The sequence below is a fragment of the Marmota monax genome, unplaced genomic scaffold (genome assembly GCF_021218885.2).
Source record: "Marmota monax isolate L192 unplaced genomic scaffold, Marmota_monax_Labrador192_F-V1.1 WCK01_AAM20220418_F8-fsc00073, whole genome shotgun sequence".
In the NCBI taxonomy this organism is placed as follows: Eukaryota; Metazoa; Chordata; class Mammalia; order Rodentia; family Sciuridae; genus Marmota; species Marmota monax.
In genome coordinates, this window is record NW_026692846.1 from 3,102,059 (window position 1) to 3,128,272 (window position 26,214).

General features: G+C 43.4%; 1 protein-coding gene across 2 annotated transcripts in view; it reads left to right on the forward strand.

Moving 5' to 3' along the window:
• Window positions 1-26,214, forward strand: part of Ptk2 (protein tyrosine kinase 2) — a 229,663-nt gene that overhangs the window by 18,465 nt on the left and 184,984 nt on the right. The window contains exon 2 of one of the 2 annotated variants that reach the window (XM_058580854.1): window positions 14,319-14,414. The exons of the other annotated variant lie outside the window; for it this stretch is intronic. The gene's annotated coding sequence lies outside the window, so the exon portion shown is untranslated. The remainder of the gene's footprint in view (window positions 1-14,318; window positions 14,415-26,214) is intronic. 2 annotated transcript variants of the gene reach the window in all.

Consider the following 26,214-nt stretch of genomic DNA (forward strand, 5'->3'; position numbering starts at 1 on the left):
GAGTGAGCGACATTCCTGATCAGTCAGGAACGTTTGGTGGTGAGCTGTAGAGCAGCACCTACATGGTGTTGTGGTGATCCCTTGGGTGACAGGAGAAGCAGGGCAGCTGGTGACCTGCTGGGATGTGGGTGTCAGGCAGGTCAGCCTGAGGTCTGCAGACTCCACTGGGTTGGCTCCTATTTGGTTTTACGTTATCATACGGAATTGGGAAGTTGCAGATTATAGATGGTGGCAGTCCATGTAGAAATGGGGTGGACTTGGTGAGAGGGCTGCCCCATATGAGGCAGGGTTTAGGGAGGAGAGATGGAGACCATGGTCCTTTCTGAAGTTTTCCCTTTCTGCTGAGAAAAATTGTGACTTCCGCTAAGGCAAAGTGTCTCAAGTGGCAAAGATGTAAGGAATGGCAGTATTGAGTGAGGAAGCTCAAGTCAGAAGTGAAAACCTGGATAGTTTCAGATGTTAAACTCGGGTTGTGGGCTGGGATGGTTGTGGCTCCAGCATAGGCAGAGTTTGGAGTGTCTTTGCTTAGGGTCATGGGAAAGTGTAGCGGTATATTTGTATACAGGAGAGTAGCCTGAGCCCACGAGTTCCAGACCAGCTTGAGCAGCACAGTAGTACTCTGTCTCAAAAATTTAGAATTCTGATAGACAAGTGAGAATTTCATAAGAAGTGTGTCATATTTGACACCTGTCCTGTCTAACACTTCTATCAGGGATTTGAATAAGAATAGGAGTCATGCTAGGAGACAGCTCATTTTTAGAATTAGAATTTTAAAATATTTTGACAGGTTGTAATGAAGTGCTAAAATCAATAAGGTAAAAAGTTATCAGGGATAAATGTAAAATGGCAATTGAGAAAATTAAAGACAGGCTAAATGTGTCTTGACTCTGCCTCTGTGCAGAAGACTAGGGGGTTTCGCTGACTTAACCTGGGATAGGTGACTAGTTCTATAAAGGGGCAGAAGGTAAATATTTTATATTTTGTAGATTAATAGGCAAAATAAAGATATTATATAAGAATTTATATCACAAGAAAAATTTTTTTTTTGCTAATTTCCACTGAGAAAATTCCAGGCATTATAATAGTAAGTGAGCATAATTTTTTAAAAAAATATTTTTTAGTTGTCAATGGATGTTTATTTTATTTATTTATATGCAGTGCTGAGTGTTGAACCCAGTGCCTCACACATGCTAGGCAAGCGCTCTACCACTGAGCCACCACCCCAGCCCCGTGAGCATAATTTTTTATAGTGCAGGTCTACTGTGAGAAGAATGGAATCTTGGAGAAGGTGGATACCATTTTCTTAATTGGAGTTCAGAGTTGGTGTTCATTGTCACCAGAGTCACAGGTGTTTACCTCATGATGTTGGACTGCAAGGAGAGTGTGTATGTTTCGTTTTTGAAAACATCTTCATACTGAGAGCAGGCAGCAGTACGCTCTTTTAACTGAGCATGTTCAGTGCTTGGAAGGTCTCTGTAGCCTTCTGTTGTGTTTTTCTTGGTATCTACCTTGAAGCATGTTGTCATGTTGCAGATGAGTCCCTTCCTGTTGCAGTTAGGTGGAAGCTCCTCAACTGCAGTTAACTGGATCTTGAATACGTCAGTCTATTCTATATTTGCATCAGGGTTCAGAAAATCTTGCTGGGACAGTTCCTTTTATTTCTTGAAGTGGTAGGGATGAGCTCAGGACCAGGCACATGGGAGGCAAGTGCTCTACCACTGACCTGCATCCCAGCCCTTGGAACTATACTTGGAACTGAGAAAATACATCTGCAGATTTTCATGATGAAAATCTTGCTTCTCTTGCTTTTGACAGTATGAGAAGTGTGTGAAGAAGCTTGCTGTGATGTCGGCTGTCGTGTAGATGACTGCTGCAGGTCAGTTCCTCTTGCCATGTTGATTAGTCCGAAATCTGGAGAAGCATTATCAAGTCTGGAGTGAAAGTGGGGTTCCAGAGCTGTTCAGTGTGTGCCACTAGTGATACAAAGGGGGAGTCTTCAAAAACTTTCAGTGGGCTCTGGTAAAAGTCCTAAAGCTGCTGTTTCTGATAAAAACTCAAAAGAACTGGCAATGGCTAAGGCGCTAATAAATTAGCTCTAGCTCATGCTTGAGGCCCCCGCCCCATACCTAACCCTTGCTGTGCTGAAGCACTGTTCACGTAGGGCCTGCTGGTTAGCTGTGGCCTCACCCCATGTGTTTGTTCTTGAGAGTCTATCCAGCCTGTCTTCTTTCTGCCTGTGTGTATTTTCACTGTTAGCACTTAGAGGCCAGCAGCTTCACACCAGAGTGTGTTAAATCAGTGGTTTCCCACCTGGGTTGAAAATTGCCCTCACCTGTGCTGTTGTTCACAACCTATTCCTAGAATCTGATCCCTTCCTTGTTTCATGCTCAGCAGTGACTCCTCAAATACCAAGCGATGTTGATGATGTGTGTCAACTTCACACACTTCTCATACAGGGAAAGCCATTGGGAAGTACCTGCGTTGTTTTTAACTGACAACTGATGCCTGTTCCTAATGTCTTCAACTCGGCAACTGTTCTTACTGAAAAGGTGATGGTCTTAAAACAGGTTCATTCCTTGTTGACTTGTTTCCCTGATGGCTGCAGTCCAACATGGTTTAACTAAGGGATTGTCAGCATGTAAGATGAGCATGCAAGTGATGGTGTCTGGGTTAGCCTTGCCTCTGCCTCTGGTTCATGCAGGCTCCAGGGCAGCAAGGGTAGATGGTGGGACTGGTCAGGTGGCCATTGTGTTCACTGGGTAGATGGTGTTGGAGGCTTGAGTCTGGGTGGTTGTGATGGGCCTGGGGCCAAGTGGACAGCTGACAGGCGGGTCTTGCAGGAAGAGCTATTATCTGGTGACAAGATTGGGTAGGGGTGTGGGAGGAAGAAGAGTCAAGGTGGCATGTTTCTGGGTTGAGCACCTCCTGGAAGGACAGTCATCTTACTGAGGTAGCATAAAGAAGATTTGTGGCAGTATCATGCGGAGCCTTGTGCTGTGTCTTGGATATTTTTTTTTTCCAGTCTTTGATGCTGTACTTCCCTAAGGGATCTAGAAGCTGGTCTGTACAGAGCATATCCATCAGGGTTTGGTCAGGAAAACAAGCTAGGCTAGATGTGAAAGAATTGGGAGGGAAGTACTGAAAGTTGGGTGAGGGAGGGCTGGTTAGTGAGTGCTTCTAAGGAGGTCCCTTTAGAGGCAGTTGGGGCAGTGGTCCCTGGAGCTGAGGCTGCTGGGCACTTTCAGCAGAAGCTGCTCTAGGTTTCCATTCCAGAACCTGTTCTTTCTCCTGCACACCGATCTGCAATGGTGCTGTGCCTGCAGCTGATCAGAACTCATTCCTCTGGGTCTTGCAGGAGTGCCTCTGTTTGTTAACCTTGACCCTGAGTTGTTGCAGGCTCATGGGATGTGGCTGTGGCTTCTTCCTGTGGTGCTCAGGAGACAAAAGTGGCAGCTGTGATGCACTTGACAGCAGTCAGCCAGCATGGCAGCTGGGTCCAGGATGTGGGAGTGGGAAGAGAGGCCTGGGCCTGCACTGGAGTGAGTGGGAGACAGCGATTCAAGTGATGTCACCTAGGAGGTGTCACTAGGAGGTGAGTGCAGGTAAGGGCTGAAAGCCAGAGTCAAGGACACTGGGATTAACTCATGTTGAGAGCAGAGGAGCATCAGCCCAGAGAACCAGAGGGCAAGAAAACCAGGAGGGAAGTGGAGGGCGCTGCCAGATCAAGTAGTCTTCAAGGATTGACCATAGGGTTTAGGCATGGGAGGCCCCTGGTCAACCTGTAGAGTGTTGGTGGAGAGTGGGAGTGTGAGCTGTTGGGTAGAGAGAAGAGTTTGTGATACTGGATGCAGTGTGAGTATGCAGGCTCAAAGGATCTTCTGTGTGATGGTCTGAAAACCTGCGGGCAGTTCTCACAGCTGCATCATTTTGGCATTGGCATGTCTTGGTGATCTCTTTCTGGAGGACAGGAGATGTTCCTAATTCTGCTCTGGTGCCCCAGCGGACTGGCGGTCTGCCCCAGATGCCAGAAAACGTGGGTCTGGTCAGACTGCCACCTGGTGGTGGTGTGAGCTCCAGCCTCCCCACGATTCTCCTGAGCTGTTCACTTTGCAGTAAGCAGAGGCTACAGCTGTTCTGTCCAGCCTTTCTTACTGCTTCCAGGGCAGAGGCAGGGCGTGTGTTTGTGCCTCCTCACTCTGACCTAGGGCTCTCTATTGGGCAGACTGCTTCTGTACTCAGGTGCTGGGCTCCAGTTTAAGCAGGGTCACAGCACCTAGATGACTTGTGTTGCTTGGTGAGTTACCTCCCCTAGTTGCTACAGGAGATGCTCCTCCATATACCTGAATTTGAAATTTTTTTTTTTTTTTTTGGTGGTACTGGTGATTGAACCCAGGGGTTCCCTACCACTGAGCTACATCCCCAGCTTTTTTTATTGTTTATTTTGAGACAGAGTCTTGCAGAGTTGCTGAGGCTGGCCTCAAACTTGTCATCCTCTTGCTTCAGCTTCCCAAGTCAGTGGTATTACAGGCGTGCACCATTGTTCCTGGTTAGATCTCCTTCTTTTGATGTCTCTTCCCATAGGACTTTCTCATGGACACAACATAAATGGTTGTGAAATACCATGTATGATAGCCATAGCTTATTCTGAGTGTAGGTGAAGGTTTGCCTTGTCTTGAAGTGTTTTGACTTGTCTGTTAATTAATCTCAGTAGAATAACATTCCTTTGACATCACAGTGCCTTTACTGCTGTGGAGGTGTGGGATGTTTCTTGCAGCAGAGTAGAACAGTGGTGAAGAGTGCAGGTTTAGGAGAGATTCTACTGAGTGTCAGATCAGATCCTTGCATGCTGTGTGATGTTCTTCAAGTTACTTAACCTCTCTAAATCTGTTTTGTCCCCTCATCTGTCAAATAGAGAATAGCAAACTTTTTTACAAATGTGGTATAAGTTAGTTTTAGTACACAGATAGTCATATAAATAATTAAAAACTTTTATTTTTAGGACAGAAGCATCCTGGAGTTTGGCAAGTACAGTTCCTAATCTTTATCATTCCTGATTTATATTAATCCAAGAACTGAAAAGAAATTTATTTTTAACATTTGCTCTGAATACAAAGTAGGCAGATTACTGTTGTTATTGTCAACAGTTTACTTTTCAGAATTCAGTAGCTTTACAGCTTCTTTTCCCTTAGAGTATTCATTTGGTCAGTGGCTCCTTTAGTCAGCTTTTTCACTGCTGTGACCAAAAGCCCTGACAAGAACAATTTTAAGAAAAAGAGTTTATTGGGGCTCACAGTTTCAGAGGTCTCAGTGCATAGACTGTCGGCTCCATTCCTGGGGCTTAAGGTGAGGCACACCATCAAGGTGAAAGAGTTTGGCAGAGGAAGAGGCTCAGGACATCATACCAGGAAACAGAGACTCCATTTGCCAGATTCCGATTATAAACCCCAAAGGCACACTCCAGTGACCTGCCTCCAGCCTCACCCCACCTGCCTTCAGTTACCACCCAGGTAATCCCCATCAGAGGATTAATGCACTGATTGTGCTAAGGTTGTCATAATCCAATCATTTTCACCTCTGAATGTTCCTTTACATCTCACACAGGAGCTTTTGGGGGACACCTCACATTCAAGCCATAACAGCAGCATAGGACCATTTGGATGGCAAATTGTACCAGGCAATGGCACATGATGAACGAGACAGTCCCCACATTGACCCCCTCTGCAGTCTAGTGGAATGATGTTTTTGGCTAAAAAATTATTTGAAGCATAAAGAAGCTTTTGTTTGTCCCAGTCATTTTCGTGGTCATATTCACATTCCAGATATATTTCCTGTGTTTCAGAAAGTCACCTCAGTCCTTTGTCTTTCAGAATGCAGGTCGCAGCCTATCTGGGTGTAGAAGAAGAGGGGCTAACCCTTGGTGGTGGTGTGCTTTGGACATTGGAGAGCTTCAGTGATGACTTATCTAGACTGTTAGGCTGTCGTTGGTAAAAGAGTACTGGGTTTGGGTTTTGTTACACAGTTAACATCAAACGTATTTTCTTTTCAGGGGCTCAGCCTACTTAATTCCAGCCAGATATCTCAAGATTGGCTAGTATATTTTATTAAATGCCACCCAGCTCTAGGAGTAGCTTTCTGCCCTGTGCTTTGGAAAACCCAGCTCATGATTATTGTTTTAACAGTCCTCTTATCTGGTTAATCTGGGATGCACAGTAGCAGTGCGATTTTCAGAAGTGGCTTGCAAGCCAGCGTTTTCTATGATCTCTCCCCCCTTGTTTGCCATGTGACCTCCAAGAATGCTTTGGCTTTTTAAAAGACTTAGCTTCCTTCTGTGTATAATGGAAATAATAATAGTGACCACTTAGGACTGTGAAGATCAATGAGCTACACGTAGCACATTTGTGAAGTGTTACCCTTCTGATTATTGGGGTTGTTTTTGGATTTAGTGAGAGATGGAAGGCAGAAGAAGGCTGTTCACTGAGAACATTGTAAGCAAGGGAGGAAAGAAAATACTCTATGTGATAATGAAGTCCAGATTTACTATGACTGGTGGATTTACTGTGCAGGTTAGAAAGGAAAAACCATCCTGAGCAGCTCAGACATCCATTTATACCTATCTTAAAATACACCCATTCATGCAAAAAGGGTAAGGCGTAACCATCTTACAAAAATTTTTGGATAGTTGAGAATATATTTCATTGTATAATAAGCCAAGTTTAATTTTTTTAATCCATCTGGAGCAAAAGAATTTATACATTTTAATTATAAAGTTTGTGGAATATCATCTTTAGGCCATGTTTGAAGTAGTTCATGTGTATTTTATCACTTTCATACTCAAAATACATTGGTTTGTATTCTGTATGAGAATGGAATAAGGGAGAGCTAGAACTACACATCTTGCCTTAAGTTGAAGCAGCAGGAGGCAACGGGCTTAGTGTTGCTAGGACCCAGTGTTCTTATTTGCTTAAATTCTCCTTAAAAATACAAAATAAAGCAAAGAGCAGTTTTCAAATCCAGTATATCAACTTATCCATTCATGAAGTCAGTCACGCACCAAGGAAGTATTTACTGATCATTGTGTAGTGTGGGCCCTGTTTTGGGTGTGATGCATACTACTGGAAGTAGAGTGGAAAACAAAAATCAGGCATGGGGAATAACTGGCGTGGGGTGTTTCTGCATTCAGCAGGGAGAAGAAAGCAAGCTCCAGGACACTCAAGATATTTCAGTGAATGAGGCTTTTAACTTGACACCCCTGAATGAGGCAAAAGAGGCAGAGAACCTTCGAAGAGCAAGTACTTCTAACTGTAGCCAACTGTAGCTTTTTTGTAGCTTCACATTGGTTTTCTTTAATAGTGTTATTTACCTGGTGTGGAGGTTCTGTGGCTGCCTAGCTGGCAGAGACTGTCATTGTCCCTAGAGTCTTGCACAGAGGAGAGCTAATGCTCATTCTAAGAAGTGTGATAAGCACTAAGCTGCACCATTTGATTCCTTTGGGGCTGGGCTGTGTCTCTTGTTCACTGCTGTATATCCATTGTCTAGTGCAAGGCACGGCTGATGTCAGTCACTGAGTCATATCTGTGAATGAAGACAGGCTGTGGAGTGCAGGGGAAGGCAGCGCCCATCCGTGCATCCAGCTAGCCACGGAAGGTGATCCAGTGGAGGTAGCAGTAAGTGGCAGGGAGATGTGAGAGAGGGCACGAGTTAGTTGTAAACTGAAAGCAATTTAGTTCCACTAGAAGATAGGTGTGTTAATTTTTTGTTGCTGTGATTAAAATATGCAAAAAGAACAACTTGGAGGAGGAACAGTTTTATTTATTTTAAGTGTGTTATGTATTGTAGTTGTCGATGGACCTTTATTTTATTTATATGTAGTGTTGAAAATTGAACCCAGTGCCTCACACAAGCCAGGCAAGCACTGTACCACTGAGCCCCAACCCCAGCCCCAGGAACGGTTTATTTTTGAAGGTTTTATCCGTGATTGACCAAGTCCATTCATTGCTGTGGGCCTAAGGTGAGTCAGAACATCGTGGCTAAAACTAGTGGCAGAGGAAGGCTGCTCCATTCATGGCAGCCAGGAAACAAGGAGGAAGAAAGGAGGGGAGGGAGGTGAACCATTCCACTGCATGAACCACATCCTTCAGCCTGTGTCCCACCTGCCCACAGTTACTATCCAGTTAGTCTGTTTGAACTAGGATGGACTGACTAGGTTACAGCTCTCACAGTCCAGTAATTTCACCTCTGAGTACTTCTACATTAACACAGGAACTTTGGGCAGACACCTCATATCAAACCATAAGATTTTGTCCCAACCATGAGAAACAAGCTCATCTGCTCAAACCCAAGATTGGACAGAAGACATGAGGTATTGCAAAAGTGAGGTTTTTTTATTGATGGTCTTGTGAGATCTGGTGTCTGGGTGAGCAAGCACACCCGGAGCAGTGACAATCAGCATTTTCTCTAGAGAAAACTGTACTTCTGCCTGAAGGACATGTTGCTGAATCTGGCTAGCCAGTGTACCTGGGCAGCAGTCCACCTGCATCTATCCCTAACATAGTGCTGCCTTTCCCCTAGAGGAAGAACTGGAGTTATAATCTGTGCAATTAGCTAATTTTAAAATTGAGGCAGGCAAAGGGAAGGGCTGTAGGTAAAATGACTACAGTTCAATCTCACATCTATTAAGGCTAAATACTGTGTTTTGAAAATTGACCACTAGACTTTCTATTTCTCACAAGACCCCCTTTTTCTTTTTCTTTTCTTTGATGGGGTGGGGTAATAGGGATTGAATTCAGGGGCACTTGACCACTGAGCCACATTTCCAGCCCTATTTTGTATTTTATTTTTAGAGACAGGGTCACACTCTAGTTGCTTAATGCCTCACTGTTGCTGAAGCTGGCTTTGAACTTGCGATCCTCCTGTCTCACCTCCTGAGCTGCTGGGATTATTGGCATGTGCCCCCCGCCCCTGCCTCCCCCTTTAATACCTTTTGATTTCATTTTCATTTTTGTACTGGTACCCTTTGAATTGACTTAGAACAAAGTTGAGACTCTGACAGAACCTTTTTGTGATATTTACTAGGCACTTCTGTGTAAAAACCCTTGCTTTATAATCTCCCAGTTTTACTTTCAGGAGGATTTGTGTCAATAAATAAAATAGCCATTGTCTGATCTTTTAAATGTCCATATATGGCTGCTTTGGTTATATTCTTTTGCCAGGTGTTTAAGAGAAAGTTGTTCAAAACTGACCTTTTCCCATGTAGTTGGAGTCAGCTGAGATTTGTTAGGGATCACTCTTGGGAAATTGTGAGAAGCCTCTTGGCTCCTTCAGCTTTTCCTCTACCTAGATAAGATAGGGTCTTGCTGATCATACGTGGCTTCCCTTGGAAGCATCAGGGACATTTCCCTCTTCAGGGACCCTCCTCTTTGCAGAAAGTGTGTTGTTTGTCCTCCTGTTCTCTAGGGTCCTCTTGATCCCCCTCATTGGGGGGTTGGGTGACTCACTAGATCCTGGGCCCTTATAGAAGTGCCATTGTTCCCTGAGTTTTGGCTGACAAAAGAGGGCAAGGGCCAAAATATTGTCTGTCTGTTTTTCCTTAGCCCTTTTACTTCCTTGACTTTGGTCTCCAGGTCTTAGTTTTAAACGTTCAGCAGGCCAGTTTCACCAGTCTTAATGTGGGGGTAATAGGTCATACTTTAACGTGTATAATTTTTACAGTAACCCCTTTTGTTTAATTACTGGAAGTCAGCTTTATATCCTATCTGTGATGGCTTATTGTCTCAAATTACCTCAGGTTGTTATGTTAGAAGCAGTGGTCTGCAAAACATTAACAGGCAACAGTTATACATTTTTAAAAAATATTTATTTTTTAGTTATAGGTGGACACAATACCTTTATTTTATTTTTATGTGGTGCTGAGGATCGAACCTAGTGCCTCACGTGTGTGAGGCAAACGCTCTAACACTGACCCACAATCCTAGCCCACCAGTTTATACAGCTTAAAAAAATTATTTATTTATTTTTTTAAAAAGGAAAATACAAAATGAAATTAACAAGCAAAAAAACATTCAGTTTGTATAATAGCTATGAATCAAGAAACATGATTTTTATAATCATAAACCTTTACTTAGTTGAGTATTATATCCCATTTATTTTGAGATGTAATCTTTACAACAAAAATATAACTTTAAATGAGGTTAAGTTTAGCCTAGTTTGGAACCACCCTAATGTGGGCCTTATTTTAGGTAAGGCCAAGTGCTCTTGATAGTAATACAGCATTACACTGGAAACATGAGTCCAACAAAAACTAAGAGAGTTTCTGACTTTCTTTTTGTGGAAAAGTGCCAAATACATCAATGTTTTATAATGTCAACCTTTAAAAACATCACCTTTTATTATTATCTTTCAAAAATATATTTAGCTGGGTGTGGTGGCACACTCAACTCATGAAGCTGAGGCAGGAGGATCGAAAGTTCAAAGCCAGCCTCAGCAATTTAGCAAAGTCCTAGCAACTTAACAAAACCCTGTCTCTAAACAAAATACAATAAGGGCTCCGGGTGTGGCTCAGTGGTTAAGTGCCCCTGGGTTCAATCCCTGGTACAAAAAAAAAAAAAAAAAAAAGATTTTGAATTCCCATCCCAGTGTAAAAAATAACACAAAATTCTCTATATATCTTATTTATAACAGGTTACCTTTATCTAGTTACATACATGTTGTTTCCTTTGTGACTGGCAGCTTTCACCCCCTGAAGAAGATAGGATAGTTAATAGTCAGGCACTCAGGGGGCCTCAATTAAGGTCCTCCCACCAAATGTAAAGGCCACCCTGTGATCTTAAACATTTCAGTCAACTCCTTATTTCAGAGTGGTGGGAAAATGGAAGTGGGTGAACCCAAATGGAAGTTAGAGAAAAACAAACCTTACTCCTTTTCAATAAGATGAAATATTCATGCCGCAGTCTGGCTGGGCACAAATGCCGCAGTCTGGCTGGGCACACAATCAGGAGCCACCACACAGCTTGTAGATTCAAACAGCAACTCTTTATTCCCGAACTCACACCAGCCGTCTACAATCACGTTCTGGGGAAATCCACGTTCTCTTCCAAATCCACGTTCTCTGCCCAAATTCACCTTCTCTCCCAAATTCCTCCACTGGGCTTCTATCTCCAAAATATACTGTCTGAATCCCGTGAGAACTCAAGGGGAACTCAGGCAGCAGGATACGCCCTATTCCCAGCAGGAATAATCTTAAACCTTAAACCTGGAACCTAAACTGGGAACGCCCTAAACACGATTATCTTAAAACCGGGAACACCCTAATCTGCCTTGGTCCTTGAGCAAGGTCACTTAACATTCAATGTCACTGCAACATGTCAGCAACATGGGGTACGCTGGCAAGGAAATTGTCATACCTACTTGGCTAATGGCTCCCAGCATCTTCACACTTTTTTTTTAGTACTTTAATCAAAACACAGCTGAAACTTTTTGTATACATATAGATTACACCTGTTAGAATTTTAACTCTTAGTAACTTTGCTTGTAGGTTAAAACCCAGAAATGAGCAATCTTAAATCTTTCTTTTTAAAATTTACTAAACAAAAAAACATTTTTAGTAGTCCCAAATATATGTTACCGTATGGAATTCAAGAAGCTGAGAGTACTTGAATTTGTGCTTAGTTGATATTTTACTATTTTAACTTTACAAAATTAATCAGATGACTCCTAAGAAACACATTTATGAAGAGTAATCCCATTCATGTTAAAATAATTTACTCATTTCTAACTTACAACTCTAGTTAACACTTTAAGTCAGTTATTCCTGCCGAAGAAAAATTCTTAGAAGCAATGGACGTTGTACTTTAAATATTTTATAGAAACCAACACTCTGATTGGCAGAGTGTGGGTTAGAAGTTTCAAAGGCATCTTACTCTTACCAATTTAAACTTTTTGTTGAAGTTATTTGAATCATATGAACTGAAAGGCCATTCATTAAATTTATGAGTACTCATCTATACATGAATTTTTTTAAAAAAATTTGTTTTTAGTTGTAGATGGACATAATAACTTTATTTTATGTCTTCATATTTTTATGTGGTGCTGAGGATAGAATTTGTTAATCTATATGTATATAATCTATATACATATAGATTAACAGGTGTAATCTATATGTATACAAAAAGTTCGTACCACTCGGCTGTACCACTGAGCTACAGCCCCAGCCCTGGACCTTTATTTTTTATTTATTTTTATGTGGTGCTGAAGATAGAACCCAGTGCTTCACACATGCTAGGCAAGGGCTCTTCCTACCACTGAGCCACTGCTTCAGCCCCATTTTTACTTTAGAAGAAAACTTTACATATGGAATCTTTCTATTGTCCTTCCCTGTCCCTAGGCCTAAAATTTTTATTCCCCATTTTTTTTTGTTGGTGGTTTGTGTAATTAAACCCTTCCCCTCCGCCCCCCACTGCTCCGTACTCCACCCTGTCTTTATTGGAGGTTACTTATACACCCTGGTTTTGTGTTTCTGAATAGAGTCTGAGTCACACACAACCTCCAAGATGTCCCTATCACCAAGGAAGTTCTTCTCTCTTGAGCTCAAGAATAGATTTTCCTGCCTTGGTCCATGCATGGGTTACCTGGTTGCCATGGTACTTGCTTGGGCCCTTTTCCCATGTTGCCAACCCTCTTTTGATTTTGGATCAGCCTCAGGGATCACCCTCAATTTCCACTCCCACTCTAAGACCACTGCAAAAAGGCAGACCTGTCTTCTATAAGGGGGGAGTCAGCATGACCCCAGGTGACATATGGGGCCCCGTGTTGGGTGCTGAAATTGTTAGAAATACCAAGGTGTCAAACACATGTTTGGAAGTGGATCAGCAAGGCAAACTGTGCTTCTGCCAGAGAGGTGTGCTGCCAAATCTTGCTGACAAGTGTGCCTGGGTTCTTGTAGCTCATGTGATTCCTTTTCCTCCACATTGGCATCCCCATCCCTTCCCCTTGTTGGTCTCTATCTCCTGCATCAGAGGTTCTTCTCACATGCCTAGTAGTATTTCCTTGCCATGAATCAAGAAATTCTTCTTAAAACACATGGGTGGCTTCCTTCAACTGAGTTTTGTATGAGGGCATCTGGACAGGCCATTTGTTGGGGAATCCCATGTTGTTATCTTTGTCTTTCCTCTAGGCTGATCAGATTCCCCAAGAATGCTCTGACAGTTTCTTTCTTGCAGGATAAGGATTTGAATGCCAAGTGCTGGGGGCTGGAGTGTGTGTTCAGTGAGGGGATCTACCATCAGTCCCATTGGCCAGGCCCACCCCATCCCAGGGGTGCCCCTTTCTAGAGCAGGGTGGGGTGGGTGGGGGAGCCCCCTGAGCCCCCTCCTGGGCCTTCGCCTTCTTCCCTGGTCTGCAGCCTTTGCTGCAGTGGGCTCTGGGCTTCCGCATGTCCTGCTCTAGAGGGGGCTGGTGGCCGCTGCTGGCCTCAGGTCTGGCCATCTTGGTCTGTGCAGCCATTCACCGTGCCCCCCCAGTCTTTTGTTGTTTGTCTTCCAGTTTTTTTTTTTCTTTTTCCTCATTTGTTTTTGTTTCGGTCTGCATTAGAGACTTTTCTTACAATTTCACAAATGTTGAGTTTTTTTTTTTTCTCCTTTCAACTTTCTTTGGCCTGCGTGTTTGGTTTTTAATTAAAAAAAACTCTTTAGTGTAACTTTAGTGGGAGGGGGTGAAATAAAAATGTGCCTTCTGTTTCTTATCTTACACTGAACTTATTAGCCAACTTTGTGGCAGGTTGATTTACGCTTGTTGATGTTTTAATGGTTTTTACCTCTTTTATTTGTGTATTTGTGTTTTCTATAACTAAAGTATGGACTTGGACACATGGGTTGTGGTAATATATATTATATATATATATGTATAATACATATGTACGTATATATTATATATATATATATATATATATATATGTAGAGAGGGAGAGAGAGTTGGGTTTTTGTAGCGTTTATTTCATTTGTTCTTTATTAACCAGTGGATGATATCCATCACTTAACCCTCTTGTATATCAGGTGTTTTTGATGACACTGGTAATTGAGTGTCACTTGGATTCTTAATTGCAAATGGACACAATACCTTTATTTATTTTTATGTGGTGCTAGATTGAACCCAGTGCTCTGCCACTGGACTACAACCCCAGGCCCTGTGGTAATATTTTTTTTTTCCTTCATTCAGAGTCTAGCCCAGTTGGCAAGGTACGCATGCAGAGGCTGACTAAGGTACAGTAGTGCTTGAAAACACAGTGAAGGAAGGTAGTCATGTGTGTGTGTGTCTTGTCTCTTCAGCTTCCCCTGGACTGTGATGGAAGGAGAAAGGAGGCACTAGCAGTGTTTTCAGATCATCTTCGGATATTTTCACAGAGCTTTGTTGCCTTTTGAACTGTGAGTGTGATTCTTCTACACTTGTGTCTTGGTCCTTTTGTCTGCTTTCCTTCACCTGTACTAGGATCTCTGTGACATATAGTAGCAGCAAACAAAACAGTTGGTTTTGTAGGGCAGGTGAGGGGAGAAGCATGGGTTGTCCGGTGCCACTGAGAGTGAAGCTTTTCTGAGATAGGCAGGCTATATAATGATATTGGATGATGCTAATAGTAACACTTGCATACTCTGGGCATTATAAACACTAAGTTGTAATTACTAATTGAGTCCCTGCACTGGCCTTATGAGTAAGGCTTGCATAAACAAAGACAGAGAGGCTAAACATTGCTGAGGTTATAACTGGCAGTGCCTGGCTTCAGTGTAACCTCCTACAGGTTGCTCTCTTATCCTCCTGGACTCCGGATTCAGACGTTGGCTGCTTATTTCCAGTCATTCTCTCTTATCTACAGCATGCATGAGACTGCCATAGACTCTGACCACATATGTAGTGTGTTTTCCCCTATACATGTATTTCTTTTTTTTTTTTTTTAGATTTTTTTTTAAGTTGTAGATGGGCACAATACTTTTATTTATTTATGTGGTGCTGAGAATTGAACCCAGTGCCTCACTCATGTGAGACAAGCGCTCTGCCACTGAGTCACAACTCCAGCCTCAGTATACATGTATTTCTCTGATAATCAAATTTATAAATTAGGCATGGTAAGAGATTAACAAATAACAGCTAATAATAAAATAAAACCATTGCCAGATGCTGTAGTAAAGGCTATGTGATTGTAGTCTTTTTCTCTTTTAAAATATCTTGTTGTATTTTCAACTTTTCACTTTTTTGGGTGGTGGTGGTGGTGGTGGTGATACTGGGAATTGAATCCAGGGCCTTAAGGAGGCTAAGCAAGTGTGTTACCACCGAGCTACATCCCCAGCCCTCAGCTCTTCACTTTATAGGAAGCCCTTTACAACTTCTCTTTGGCATATCCAGATTGCCGGAATTACTACTTTTGTGATTTGGGGACATTATTAAGGAAATAAGTGTTACTTGAATGCAAACACTGCAGTGCTGCAATAGCCTTATGAGTAAGGTTTGCATAAACAAAGACATATACAAGACAAAGGGATGATTTATGTCCCAGGTGGGATAGGGCACATTTTATCATACTACTCAGAATAGTATATAATTTGAAATTTAGGAGTTATTTCTGGAAATTTCTATTTAATAATTTGGGCCATGTTGACTGTGGGTAACTAAAACTGCAGAAAAGAAAATTATGGATAAGGGTTAGGCATCTTGTATACTAATAATTCAACCTTAATCAAGTTGTTTAATCTACCTAAACCTAATTTCTTCCCTGACAAAGGAGATTGTTATATGATCTTTCTTATGGATTGTTATGAAGATGCTGTGAGGTTTGTGAAATTTGTTCAACACTTAAAATAGCAAATAGTATTTGGTGGTATTTTTCTTCCCATTATCGTGAGAGTAAAACAGATCCCTGAAGAGATTAGATTATAGCCGAGTACGGTGGTGCACACCTATAATCCCAGCAGTTTGGGAGGCTGAGGCAGGAGGATCGTGAGTTCAAAGCAAGCCTCAGCAAAAGTGAGGTACTAAGCAACTCAGTGAGACCCTGTCTCCAAATAATACAAAATAGGGTTGAGGATGTGGCTCAGTGGGCAAGTGCCCCTGAGTTCAATCCCTTGTACCTGCCCCCCCCCCCCCCCCCCCGAGAAAAAAGAGAAGAGATTAGATTACTTATAATTTGTATATTTTGCTGATTTGTGACCTGTGGACCTTAGTTCCTGGTCCATAGTAGGGAAATCGTAGATGTGAGAGTCCATCCCCATTTGTACAGAGCTTAGTAAACTGAGGACAGATGTGTTGATGGAAGAGTCACTAGTCTCTTCTACTTCAAAGAGCATTTCTAGAATGCTGGGCGCTATGCTAGGCTGAGATTTTCTGTGAGCCTTGTTCTTATAACATCCTTTCTTCAGGGGCTGGGCAGCTCATACAGGCTGGTGAGTGCTGCATGGAGAAAGAGTTGCTCTGGGGAGTGCTCATTGGGCCTCAGCCCAGCATGGACAGCCCGCTGGACACTGCTCCCAGGGGTGCGGTGTCCAGTAGGAGCCCTGGAGAGTAGGAGCGCTTGTTCTTGAGGGGTGGGCAGGGAGCGGGTCTTGTATGGAGGCTCAGAGGTGAGCAGGTTTGGTGTTGCGTCCCTGTGGATGCAGTTTGCTATAGGTAGAGCCAGGTTTGCCAGAGAGAACTGGGGGAGGTGTTCAGAGTGAAGCAGGAGGCTGGGCTGTGTCTTGGCTGCAGGGTTTCTGCCCTCTGAAGGAGCTGTGCTTGGCTGAGGGCAGTGGGGAAGGACTGGTGGTGCTTTTTTACTTGTTTATATGATTGAAAGCTAGGAGAGTGGATGGAAAGCCAGCACTGGCCGCTCCCAACCCTGAATTCCATGCCACAGGCTTCTTCCTTCACCACTTTTCATTTTGGGTGTGCTGATGTTATCTCCAAAACGTGATATTTCATGTAAACCTTGCCATTTGTGGCCTCTCAGATTTAAGTGATCTGTTGTGGGTTGGTGCTATTCCCACATCTCTTCCTGCGTCTCATTTTTGGATAGTCTCCATGTGTATTTCTCTTGTAAAAGTCTTCTTTTGTGATTTTAACAATCTTTTCCTTGGGCCCTTAGTTTATATTAGAATCTTTGCTCTTCAGTTTGCAGGGTAAGGATGGTACTGCCCCAGGAACTGGCTCTTCCCTCCCTTTCTAGCAAGTGTCCTTGTCCTGGGTCCCACTTTTGTTTCTACCTTTACACTGCTGGGTTTCATGTTGCTACCTTTGCAGTTCCAGCCAAATGTTCAGGGGCTGCACATGGGTTGAACTCTAAAAACAGTGTATGTTTTTTAATTATAGGGATCATTTTGTTATTTTGAGTCTCTTGTTTTAAGGATTCAGAGTTCTTCCTAGATGTGCTTAGTGAGGTTTTGCCTATCTCTTGTAGGTGTTCTTCAGCTTTCCATCTTGGCTTTTTCTTTCAAGGCTGTTTCTCTCTCTCGGTACTGACTCCTCTTGGGTGGAGGTGCATTCCTTGGGGTCTAGTGGGCTGTGGTTGTCTGAAGTGCCCAAGAAGCAGGGCTTGATGTTTGTCTGAGTTGGAGCCACGTTCTGAAGGGGTTTAGCTTGGGCTCTCTGCCCCAGCATGCTTCTGTTCTGTCAGCCCCAGATAACCAGGCGGCGGGGAGGTTTTACTCTCAGAAGGTCAACACTTGTATCATAAACCTTTGCTTCACTTTCTAGAGAAATACCCTTGGATTTTTTTTGTTTGTTTGTTCCAAGAGGAGATGCTGGGTTGGCCTGAGCATAACTTGTCATGGAACTAGGCCACACTCAGCAACCTCACCACCAGAAAGAAGCCTGCCTGTTCCAGGGCTCAGTGTCTGTGGGTCTCTGACATCATTCTGCTCCCAGCTCCTTTTTAATATTTGGATATTTGTTGGATTCTCATCTTTTGGTGACTCTCCCTTTTCTGATTTTTATTATTAGAGATTTGTCATTTTCTCTAGTGCTTTTGTTTCATGAAGTTTTTAGAGGACTAGAAAGCGTTAGTCTTCCTTCTTGAACCTGAAGCCACTAAGGACTGTAAGGGATGGGTATGTGTAGTGTGACGTGTTGGCGTGTCATGAGGACCATAGGGTCGGGATATGATATATTGTCCTGTCCTGAGGATCTTAGTGGTGGGATGTGATGTTGTCCTGTCATGAGGACCTTAGGGGTATGATGTGACATTGTCCTGTTGTGAGGACCTTATGGGTAGGATGTGACATCCTGCCATGAGGACCTTAGCAGTGGTATGTGACATGTTGGCCTGTCATGAGGTCTTAGGGGTAGGATGTGACATGTTGGCCTATTGTGAGGACCTTAAGGTATAGGCCACACAGCTTGGGTAAGAGCAATAGTTTTGGTATCAGGTATTTCTGAGGCTAATGACACTGCCATGTTTGCTGTGGGACTCTGGGCAAGACATTTGCTTTTCTGTTCCTCATTTCTTCAACAAATACTTATTGTACCCCTTCTGTGTTTGTAGCTGAAGTCGGGGCAGTGGAGCTGGTTTTCTTGGAGTGGCTTTTGTTCTGCTCTGAGGCAGGGCTTGAGGCTGTGCCCGTGTGAGCAGAGTTGGCACACCTGTGGTTGGAGCTGTGATGCTTCTGAGGGTTTGCAGCAGTGAAGAAGGAGAGGCAGTTGAGATCATGCCATCCTTGCCTGGTGCCAGCCCTCAGCAGCCAATTAGTCTGGGAGTAGTTCCAGTGTTCTCATGAACTGTGGAATGGGTTCTTTCCAGGATGCTCCATTGGAAAGACAGTGGGAGCTGGTGATCCTGGTAAAGAATTGGTTTGTACTGTGGACTAGCCATTAAGTTCAGGGAATGTTTGCTGAGTTGTTGCTGATTGCCAGATGTGGTTCTCATGGCATTAGGTAGATCCAGCTGCAGCACAAGCCAGAGGGTGGATGGAGGGGGAGCAATCATAGCAGCAGCATAGTGAGAGCCCAAGCCACGAGCCAAGTTGGAAGCTGGGAAGCAGGTCTCACCTAAATACTGTGGCGTAGGTAGGCTCCACAGTAGGCGCTGCAGGCGGATGACTAGGAGAAAGAGCATTGCCGGGAGGGAGCAGCACCTTGGAGAGTGCAGGTATCTAGTGAAGGGCAGCTGGAGTACTGTTTTTGCTGCTGTGGAGCAGAATATTCCTCAGTTCAGTAACAGAGAAAAATGTAGGAATAGACCCAGGTGAGTCCCCATTGGTTGTGGAGGGGACCAGGCAAGCAGCAGAGGCGTCATGGGCTCGGGTGGCAACGGTAGTGGTGGTAAGAAGCAGGTAGACCCTGGATGCATTTTGAAAGTAGAACCTGTGGGACTAGGCAGGGTGTGAGGAAAGTAGGGGCCAGTTGCCTGTGAGGTTGTGGTCTGGGCAGCTGGGAGGAGCCTGCAGGACTGGGTTGGGACTCAGTGGTGTATGAGGAGTGCACCTTCAAGCATTTCTCATTTGGATCTGTTCCTTAGGGCCTCCTAGGGGTCTCTGGCAGTTGGAGTATGAGCTTGGAAGAGAATTTTGAGCTGGAAGTAGAAGTGCAAGCTAAGGGACACTAGGTGGTCACTGGTGAGCATAGAGAAGCTGGCCAGAGACTGAGCTGTATGTTACTTTGCTGTTAAATGGTCAGGAGGAGTGTTAGCAGCACAGAGCAGCTGCTGGAAAAACCAGTATTGGTTGCTATGGAAAGAAGGGATGAAGATACTTCCTGAGGAAGGGCATGTTCAACTTTGTCATGCAGCAGAAAGGTCAAGTTGAAGTTTTGGGTTGACCTTGTACTAAATAGCATAGTGGAGGTCATTTGGTGGTATTCAGAGCAGTTTAGGTGTATGGGGAGAAGCTGCTAAAATGGTGGTTTAACTTAGTGGCTCCTGCTCTGAAGAGGGAAGACAGGCAGGTCTAAGGATGTGATCACCACCATCAAATGTACCCCCCACTAGGGTGCTTAGTCATTCCAGATGCACTAGGGGTTGATGGTGGTATTGCCACTCTGCAGGCAAGAAAACTCACGTTCAGAGGTCCAAATTGCTTTCTGAGGAGTAAGCGACTGGCATGAGTTGACACTGGGCAGTGGAGTGTTTTGACCCCAGCTCACCCATTCTCCTTTTGTGTGGTGCTGGGGATTGAACCCAGGGCTAGTGAGGGCTCTACCACTGAGCTACATGCAGCCCCAGCGCTTCCCAGCTTTCTTTGACCTGCACTTTGCTGGGTGCTCTTGTGCCACCTGGGTGGGCAGGAGTATGGGCTCAGCACACTTCATTTTCTGAGAAACTTAAATGCAGGAAAGGGAGCAGCGCAGTCTGGTTCTGGGGGAACGCTAGTGTGCTTCTGAAAGAGCATGTACCAGAGGTTCTGCTCCCAGTCTTTGTTGGAAGTACTTCCATCAGAGGGCGGTGTGGTTCAGAATCAGGGTGGCCCTTGAAGGCCATTTTCCCAATCTTGCTTACATTTGAGATGCAGGAGTTAAGGTGAAGAATGATAGTCACAGAACAGTTTTCAGGTGTGTGTGGACTCTGAGTCTGGTGTGATTCTTACAGTAGCTCAGTAAGGCAGTGACTACTGCTCCCATTTTACAGATAAACTGAACTTAGAGATGGTGAAACTTGTGCAAGGTTCCTATGATGGTGTCAGGTTCTCCACTTGAAGCTTAGCCCTTGTGCTCAACCAGTGCACAGGTGGGGCCCTGGGCTTACCTGGCAAGAGGATAGTGCCACCTCCTGAGCTGGCTTACCCCTGCTTCTATGAAACACCACACAGTGCTCAATCAGTCCCAGCTAATACTGAGGGAAGGATGGTTTCCCATCAGACATTTGTAATAGTGTGAAAGTTTGGCTTCCTGACCCTAGAAGTAGGCAGGTACCCTTTCTTAGAATTCTCATATTTAGAGTTGGGGAGAGGGTGGGTGAGCCTTTTTTCTGCTTGTTTTTGCATTTCTTTCAGGGGTGGACAGGCTATGGTGAGTGGGAGTTGGCAAGGAGGCATTTTATTTTTGTCTGTTTTTCATGAATTCTAAGTGGCTTATTACACAGACGTTTCAGTGTTTTTTTGATAAACTGTATTAAAAAATCATGTGTCTCAATAAAAAATTTCACTTAAAAATGGCCAAAAGCTTTGAACAGACACTTAATGCATTTTGTATGGATGACAGTGTGCCCTCAGAAAGATGCTCAGCATCCGTGGTCATTAGGAAATGCAGACTACACCACAGTGAGATGCTGTCTGGACCTGTGGGGCTGGTAGCCTTAGACCAAGCAGAAGGCAGCATTGCCAGAGCACAAGCATGTGCAGGTCCCACTTTGGCTGACAGGAGTTCAGAGCTGCTCACTGTGGAAAGAGGCTTGTCAGTTAAAAATGTAGTTGGCCACGCACTTGCACAATCCAGAAGGCCTCCCTGAATATTCATAGCAGCTGTCTTCATGGTAACCAGAAGCAATTGAGACACCTCCGCTGGTAAACAGATGAACAGACCAGACTTTGGTCCTCCCATACAGCCGAGTCCGTTCCTTAGCAGAAAGGAGTCTACTGCTGACTTCAGCAGCAAAATGGGGGATTCCAGAGCAGCTTCCAGGCAGAAACTCAGAAACTCGAGCTGTACCACCATGACTGCTGTGTAGCATCCTGGTTCCTGGGCATGGTGGGGAGTCTGTCAGTGGCACCAGAGCTCTTCCTGGGGCGAGGAACCCCACCCCTGTGCCAAGCACCCTGTCCAGGCTCAAGAGGCCAAACTTTAAAAAGAAGGAGACATACGTAGGTGGAAATACAATCATTTCTGCTCAGTTCTTTTCTACAGTTGGATTAAAGTTTTTTTTTCCTTATATTAGAGGTCATGGAATGTGTGTGGCCCACATTTCAGCATGGACACAAACTCTGAAAGCATTCATTTTTAATTTGTAGTGTTCAGTTGATTTTTGTGATCTGATTTATTTGTAGCCTAAAGGCATTTTGTTTTGTATAATTAAATTGTGTTTTATAGAGGTTATATAATTAGCACAAGTGAAGGATGTTTTACATAAAAGATGTTTTACAAGTTAAATTGTTTTAAATTCTTCCCTGTTCTAGTTCTGGAGAACTAGAACAGTAGCTTTACAACTTAATAAACTTGCTTTCTCTGATACAGACAAGACAATTTAATTATGCATTCTTCAGCTCTTTATTTTAGTTACCGCTATAATTGTAGGGTGCAATTGTACTTTAAGCTGATAGAAATAAAAATGTATACAGTAAATAATGAAAATTTGAGACACTAACCAAGGCTTCACAGTTGTAAATTAAGTTTCTTGAAATGTGCAGGAGAGTTGCTTCTCACTATTTTGTGGCATTTGTCAATGTCCTATGGAGTGGCTATTTAGCATCTTCATTTTGGAGATAAGAATGCCATCATTATCTGCCACACCTTTGGTCACTTGGGTCAGGGAAGCACTGGAATGGGTGGTGATGGGTAATGCAGGAGGTATGTGGCAGGTGGCCCCAGCAGGTTTGCTTCCTTAGCGTCTGAGCTTCTGTCCTAAGCACTCTACTGTCTCCAGTAGGTGGTGTGTTACCCTGGCATCCAGATCTGCTGGCTGCAGCCTTCATGTGACTCTGTCCTGTGTGGTGTCTGCTTCTCGCAAATGATGTTGGGGATGGTGGTTGACCTGCTTTATGTTTTTCACTGTCTCAATCTACACTGTCAAGGTTCTCTTTGGTAAAGTCTCAGGAGGATAACTTTAGTAATTTGCTTGAATGAGCTGCTTGTTACTCATTGCTAAAGCACATGCCTCAACTGTGTGGGCACTGATTCTGATCCTCAGCACCACTTAAAATGATTAGTTATATTGTATATCCCACCATGAGTAATATTGTTTAAGAAAATTAGGTGGAGAATCTTCTTGCATCTTGTATGATTCCAGACATTCCTGAAATTAGATCAGTGACCTTTTAGGTTCCATGTGTTATACTTTGCCCTTAAGTAGCTAGGGCTTAGTTGTTTGAGTTTTCTTTTTTCTTAGCTTGAATTTACAAAACAAAATAAAAATAAATGAACAAATAAGCAAACAAACAAATGAATAAATAAAATTAAAATTGGCAGACCGTAGAAATCTGATTTGTTTGGAAGGTGTTTGTCTTTGGAAATCTCTTGGTGTCCCCTTGCAGGCTCTAGAGTTGGTGCCATTCCCACTTGGGTCCATCAGGTGGCAGTCGCACACAGTCGTCTTGGGCTCCATTGTGAATCCTGGGTGGCTGTTTACACTGTGCTCATTCCCATTGCTTTACCTGTGGAGTTTAAGTGCATTTAAAGCATCTTCTAAGAGGTCACATTCCAACCTGGAGCATGAGTTTATTAATCCTGTTTATTTCCCCATATCTTCTAAAAAGATATTTAACAGGCCTAAAAATGCATTGAAAGATACTGAACCTGCTTTTGTGTCTCAGAATGACTGAGGACTCTCAGATGAAGACTTCTGTGTGCACCCCCACGCCTCTTGCCTTCCCCTGGCCTTCTCTGAAAGCCATTCCAGCATCCTTTCCAGTTTGCTGCCTCTGCCTCTTTGAAAGTCTTTGTTTTGAGAAGCTTTTTGTTTATGGAAAAGATGCAGGAATTGGAGTGATGAGCCTACTTGCCCTCCACTTAGACCCACCAGCTGACCTCAGAGTGTGCGTGAGGCCTTGCTCTTCTTCCCCTCTCTGTATACATGTACACATGCACATGTATATTCACATATGTTTGTTTCCACTGAACGTTATGCCATTGAGTTGCGGGCACTATGCCCTCTTCCCCAAAATATTCAGTCAGTGTTTACTGGGAGAAGGGTATTTTTTACAATTCCATAATAGTAACATAATTTTCAAATTTACAAGATCTAACAGTGACACATGTCACTATCTGGAATGTGTTCCTTGTTTTTATTTTGGCAGTTGCCCTATTAATGTCCCTTATGATAGTCCTTCTCCTTATTGCAGGAGCCTCTCCAGATCACGTGGCATTCAGTCAGCCTCATCAGTCTTTTTAGTCTGGATATAGTCCTCAGACTTTCCCTTTTTGTGCACTGACAGTTTTGAAGGATGCAGACTAGTTGTTTTGTAGGTTACCCCTAAGTTTGAGTTTGCATGATGTTCTGATGACAAGTTGAGGACTGTCACAGAAGTTATACTGTTTCAGGAAACAGGAGTGGGGATGGCAGTGATACAGGTTGTTCTGTGATCGGTTGTGTGTTCACGGTTGTGTGTTCACGTTGGTGACTTTAGGCAGTGGGTGAGGGGTGGTCTCTGGATCAGCATCATTCCCTGGGAATTTTTAGACTTGTAAGGTGTTTGGGCCACACCCCTGACATGCTGAATAGGAAACTTAGGGTGAGAAGCTGTGGTGTTTCTTGAGGGGGTCACTGGGCATGGAACCCAGGGCCTTGTGCATATTAGGCAAGTGCTCTACCTGAGCTGCATTCCAACCTTTTTAAACAATTTAAAAAATATATTTTTTAGTTGTAGATGGACACAATACCTTTATTTTATTTATTTTTATGTGGTGCTGAGGATTGAACCCAGTGTCTCATATGTGCACGGCTGACCACGTCTCAGTGCCCTCAGTCCACCAAAAGGAGGAAAACTGTAATACATAGTTTTCACACGTATCCAACCTTTGTGGCCTTGGAGGTGCAGAACAACATCATCATTATCATGGATTCTGCTCATTTACATCTTAGGTTCCACTCTGGCCACAGGCCTAGAGGTTACATGTAGTCCCTTATGCCATTTGCATCACTAGGCTTTTCATTTCAAAGTCTCACCAGAGGATTAAAACTAGATACCAAACTGGGTGTGGTGGCACACAGCTGTAATCCCAGCGACTCAGGTGTCCAGGGCAGTAGTATCATAAGTTAAGAGGCCAGCCTCAGCAATTTAGTAATATCCCATCTCAAGATATAAAAAAAGACTAGAAGTATATAGCTCAGTAGTAGAGCACCTCTGGGTTCAGTTCCCAGTACCAGCAAAGAAAGGCTGGGATGTTGCTCAACTGTAGAGTACATCTAGGTTCAATCCCCCGTACCAGAAAAAAAACAAAAGAAACTACACAAGAACAAAAGAAGCCAAGTAGTATGTGTACACTTATTCATTTTATAGTATGTCATTTCATTGAAGGTTTACATAAAATCATTTTGATAATATGGGTAGTGTTTTGGCATTAACTAATAATGACAAATCTCAGTTTCCCAATTAACAAAAACATATTTTAAAGGGAGAAAGTTACTAAAACTTACATTGAAAAGTAGGTGGGAATAAAACAAAAGCCAAGAACAACTGCAGATCTCCAACCAATCATCTGAAAGTTCAGAGGAGAAAACCCTCAGAAGAGCACAAGGCCTGGGCCACTGCATGTAGCATGGGGACTGAATCAGGGAAGAGACCCTCACTTCCCCCTGGCAATTTCCCACAGGTCCCTGAATGGAGGAGCAGGTGATGGAAGAAACAGGCTTTGCTTGCAGATTTTAGGATTAGCTGTTAACATTTATGCAGCATCCATTTAGCCAGGAAGGAAATGCTACTTTGCATTAAAAACAAGGCAGAGTAAACCAAATTTGGTAAGAATTTAGTAACAAAATAACACAGAAGTTCTGCCAAAATTAAGAATAAATTTTTTTTATGTTAAAATGGAAATTACCCAAGATCTTCTAGATAGTAAAATTGATAGCTAAACTAAACTAACATTAACATACATACAGTTTTATCACATTGCTTTCTAGAAAGTTTAAAAATAGGCAGCTTATGAGCTTTTTGCCTTTAAACAGCATTGATCCTGGGAGGTCTACTTAAGCCACAAAGGAGTGAAGGGTACGAGACATGCCTGTTCTTCTCCATAAACAACTAGACTTGTGGACAGAAAGAGGAACCACTTCTGTCCAACCTTGAGTCGACAGGCCATGCAGGACTGTGATGCCAAGAGGGAAGAGAGCCACCTGGGAGCCCTTTTAGCTCCCTGGCCATCTAGTTGAAAGCAGTTTGACTGCAGCATTGTCAGTAGGTAGAGGCGGGAAAATTTTGGGAAGTCAAAGAAGTTTGTAAGGTGCAGCACCTGAGCTGAAAAAATTACATATAAAATAAGTTTTAGAAATCTGCAGGAGGAGCCAGAAGGCACATGAACACCTTTAGTGCACTGAAAGAAAAAAATCCATCCAGAATTCTGTCTTAGTCAGCTTTTTCACTGCTGTGACTAAAGGATCTGACGAGAACAACTGTAGGGGAGGAA